General features: G+C 31.4%; 1 long non-coding RNA gene across 2 annotated transcripts; it reads right to left on the reverse strand.

The window, feature by feature from the left end:
- Positions 1-419: 419 nt before the first annotated feature.
- On the reverse strand, positions 420-4,703 carry LOC139854707 (uncharacterized). 2 transcript variants are annotated; one of them, XR_011761379.1, is made up of 7 exons: positions 4,510-4,703; positions 4,209-4,320; positions 3,714-3,893; positions 3,329-3,439; positions 2,508-2,557; positions 1,226-2,276; positions 420-483 (listed from the first exon to the last, which is right to left on the reverse strand). It is a non-coding gene; the product is annotated as an uncharacterized lncRNA (long non-coding RNA). The 2 variants fall into 2 exon arrangements; XR_011761378.1 differs by having other exon boundaries at positions 2,508-3,439.
- Between the last annotated feature and the right edge of the window lie 282 nt (positions 4,704-4,985).

Genomic DNA, 4,985 nt, shown 5'->3' on the forward strand with positions numbered 1-4,985 from the left:
AAAAAAAAAAAATTATAAAGGGTATCTATTGGCCTTGCATATATAAATGTAACTAGATTTATGAGCCCGTCCGTTGGACGGGTACTCATCCGAACAAATTATGTATTTTTTCAGACATTTTCTAAATAAAAGGTGTATGTATAACTTGAAGAGGACAAAGAATAAATACAACAAAAACGTTTCAAATATGTTTATCATATAAATGTTCATAACACAAGTTTTTGTTAATGTTAACTAAAAACATTTAAAAGATAAAAACCACGTTCCTTCTACTTGTACTTGAATACGCAGTTTGTGCCTGGCTCTAGTCGATTTTCTTGTTCGAATTGCTTGAATCCATAAGACACACATAGATTTGGTTTTTTTTTTCTTCGACTTATCTTGTTTCAACTTCCATTTGTACTTAACTTTCTCCATATTGAAGCATGGAACTCTTTTACCACTTCGTAGACCCGGAAGTAACATCAATTTGTTTGGCAGGCGCTACAAACAAAAAATACAATTAGAGAAATCTAATTATAGGAACAACAATTAATTTTATTACATTAAGCACACACATTATTATTTAATAATAGATAATAGATATTAATAAAAATAAAGTGATATTAAATTAAGTAATTAGACTCACCAAACATTACCCCTTGGTATTAATATTTCGTAATTCGAATCACTAACTTCTTGTTGTAGTTCATATGGTTGAACCATTGCAGGCATCAAATGATTGTTAGTGTCATAGGTACTTTTGTGGGTGAATTCCTTGAGTATTTTTTATTTTTTTTTACACAAAACACATAACCAATAGTTTGATAACTTAAACTTTGTTGTAGACAAAACACCCTTAACAACCATTACCTAGATGCAACCAAACAATATATAACAAATTTACAAAATAAAACATCTTAGATGCAAGCAAACAATAAAAACAATAAATATATAATGATACAAAGTTTAGGTAATGGTTGTTAAGGGTGTTGAAAAAATAAAGAAACTAAATTAAATGATAATAACTTTTGGATAGAAGTGCTATAGAATAATAGTATATATAAGCCCAATGGAAAACGATTGCCTATAAACCAAACTTAGTTGCCCCTCCCAATAATAAATTATGAAGAAGATAAGAGAATTAAATAGGCATATATATGTAGGTGCATCGTAAAGAATTATACAGTTCAAGACTATTAGAATGAACAAATAAACAACCCTCCATGTATATATATCTTCCTACCGAAAGTGATTAGAGACATCATCTATTCACGAATGTGGATCGGATCATGCAATGGACAGTTGGACACAAATGGTTCTTCAGCTGGAGCACCAGACCCGTTAATATTGTAAACACACAGAAAATATTAACGACAGCAAGGAAAGAGTGTTGAACCTGACTTTAGCGATACAGAAAAGAGTGTTGCGAAACTGTCGACAACCTGAAACAAAGCATATCTCCTATTATTAAATAACAACATAATGCTTAATGAGCAATTAACCAATTTAGAACTGTACATATGCGGCTGAAGAGATACAAGAATAACGAAGCTATGCACAAAACACAACGATTAATGGATATAAAATATTAATAAAAGAATGAGTTACTTGTATAAATTAGACCATTGTACCAAATCATATATGAAACTATCATAGTATGTAAATATAAATTAGAATGCAAGAAGCTGGATGTTGATATTCAGACTACTTGGTATAAACACAAGTTATATAAAATAATAACCCAAGTTATATGGGCTGTAAGTTCAATTTGAATGTTAGAATGTAAATAAGATAGCATACATGTCAGAACCAAGCTGTAACTGGCATTGTAATTGTTCTCTATATTCACCTGGGGAACTGAGTATATGTGAAGGGGTGTGACTTGAGTCAGTTTAGACCGTGGGATACTTACAAAGCGTAAGACCCGTTTAACCCGTAGTAACTGAAAGTACAGAAACCTGAAAGAAAGCTTTCGCGATAACTACATATGAATCCTCTTTCAATTGGTTCGGAAACAATGGAATCAATTATGTTGGATGTTAAACATATGAATCAAATTCCTTAGAACTTACTTAACAGTTTTGTACATTGTTACAATGAGTTTTTTTGTGATTGTTTTAAGCTTACATGTTTAACGAAATAAAAAAGCACGTTAGGATGATAGACAAGTTTGATTGGCTTGCATGTCCCTTCAGTTATCTCGTGGGTGCTAACTCTAGTTAAAATTTCTTTTAGCTTAGAGCTAAGTATTGCAGCTTGTACCGATGAAATCTCTGTAATTATCTTCTCTGCATCTACATTATAAAAACATGCCTTTATAGAGAACGCATTATATTACTAAAACGTAACTTGTCATATAAAAGTTGTGATTTTTATAGTAGGGGTTGTTATATTATAATGTGCAAGTAGTATTCAAAACGATAAGAATTAGTAAAATAAACCACATTATAATGACACCAAATTGATAAATTTCAATAATATAAATAGCTAAGTATTGTAAATAGCTAAGCATAGTCTCAGATTACCTTTCAGCATAAAAAAGACTTCACAAGGCATAATCAAGTTCAAGATGCACCTAAAAACAACACAATCAAACAATTAATAATCGATTTCAACATGGATGACCTCATCTTTTTTCTACCTCCACTACATATCATACTCTTAAATTTTTTTCGAGATTTGGTTTCGAAAACGCCTTGAACTTAATGAACTTTGACTTTCGATTATCGACCTCATGATCCTATAACAAAATAAGAAAATAACATAATAAAAAAGATTCTTAAGCAACTACTTTTTACAGAAAACATTTCAAAATAGATATATCCATAATTAACCAGATGGAATATACATATGTATCATTCATATAGCACATAATCCATATTAGTCCCCATAACTTCCAAAAACTCGTTTAAATCCAACTACTTATAATAACTAAATACTTAAAACTTTTCAAGATTTATCAAATACAACAAAGAGTCAAACTTAAAAAATGAATCCTAATCATACCAAAAAATAAACATTCAAGCTTAATAAATAATAGCAAATCTAAAAGAGGCAAACTATGAAAAATGGATATAACATGAGAATGAATATACATGCTGCTAACTTTCCCAAAATTCAGTACGTCCAATGGCCATGGTAGATTCAATGACAATGATCAAAGGAAGAATAAGATTAACATCAGAGGGGTAAAGAGCTATGTACGTAGATGAATGTATAATGTTTGTGGCTTGCAACTACCTAGCAAAACCTATCTTGACCTTTTATTTGATCTAGACCCGCCCATTTTGTCACTCTAATCACATTTTGAGAAAGGCTCAACTACGATGTGGATCGTAAGGCTTACTTTTATTGGATCCAGTTGAGGGGTGATACTCTTCTCTTGTGAGCTCATTTTGTGTACCTTGTGTTTGATTTATTTGTTGGTTGAAAGACCTACTCCAAGGGGTAGATATTTCTGTTTACAACAAAGTGGAAACAGCACATTATAAAGATTTCCAATTTATGAAAATAAACATAGTTCATTAGTTACATGTTTTCAAATAAAGAGTTCATCTAAGGATCCAACTTAGAATCCTTAGGTGGTACATAGTTTTTTCCAGTGACAATTGACCCATTTGAACACAGCATTCCAAATTAGTTTACTTTTAATGTAAAAGAGTTAGCATTTGCACCTCTGAAAACATTTGCAACCAATAAAATGAACCAAATTTCAATAAAATTTTTTTTACCAATTTCAGTAACGGTTGATTGCAACTCGTCAACATTCTAGTCATCTTATATGATCAATTTCGGTAACGTTGAATGCAACTCCTCGACATCGTATCGTCTTGATGAAGATCATGAATAAGACAGTTGCAACCTACGGCTTTAATATTGTATATCTCAAATCCGTCTAATTGGTAGTATACCTGATCATATACAGATGTTAAAACGAATTATGTCAATATGAATGCAAAATTGAAAACAAAAAGAAACACCAAAACATACTTTTGGGCTGATGCAAATATGAAGATGCAGTTGAAAATTTTCTTTACAATCACAAAAAGATCCCACACATCAGAAACATACATAGTCAGTTTTCATATTCCAATAAAAACAACTGTAATACAGCGTGATTTTTTTAATAAATAAATATATACACAGAACTAAAATAACCTGATCATGAAATTAAATAAAATTAAATTAAATTAAAAAGTAACAAAATTGAAAATTTAGGAACTAACCGCTATCGCCAATCAATAGGAGCTAACCCTGAGTAATCATAATCAGGTCCTGCCATAGCCGGTGGTGCAAACATTGAATATTAATTATTGGAAAAATTGTCAACAAAGATACCTGAAATTAGAAAACTAAGATCTATTAGCTGAAAAAACCCCAAATCAATCGCAATTAACATCATTGCGTAATTAGGGTTGACGAACGGCGATTTAATTTTTCGATACAAAAACTTCCAGAATCAAATACCTAATTGTAGACAACAAACAATAGAGTCAAAATCGTTGATGTAATTCGATATAAACAAACCTGCGGCAACATCGATTTGTGATTTGGCGTTTTGGTTAGATATTAACATTGATTTTGCTCGCCCTAATTCCGCATCGCTGGTAGAAAAACCCTAAATGGCGATGGAGTAGGAAGGAAGAAATCATCGACAACCAATAGTGTAGATGAACGATGAAGAAGATGAGAAATCGCCAGAAGTTTTGGAAGTGAGATTAAATGAGGCGGTTTTTGTTAATTAGCAGGAAATAGAAGAATTTTGGTACACGCGTCAGATGTATGAATTTTATGAATTTTTTAATTCAAAATTCTGACAAAAAGTTATTTTGTGAGGTTGAATAATGGTGCAACACGTGGCAGATTTATGTATGAGATTTATAGAGATAAAAGAAAAGATACGTGGGCTAAGGTGGAATGGACTATTTGTTTGAAGCGGGGTAATGGTATGAGACATTTTTCTTTAATTTGTGATCAAAACTGCCCTTGCATCAACCATATGG

This window comes from Rutidosis leptorrhynchoides, chromosome 6, assembly GCF_046630445.1.
Source record: "Rutidosis leptorrhynchoides isolate AG116_Rl617_1_P2 chromosome 6, CSIRO_AGI_Rlap_v1, whole genome shotgun sequence".
NCBI classification, from domain to species: domain Eukaryota; kingdom Viridiplantae; phylum Streptophyta; class Magnoliopsida; order Asterales; family Asteraceae; genus Rutidosis; species Rutidosis leptorrhynchoides.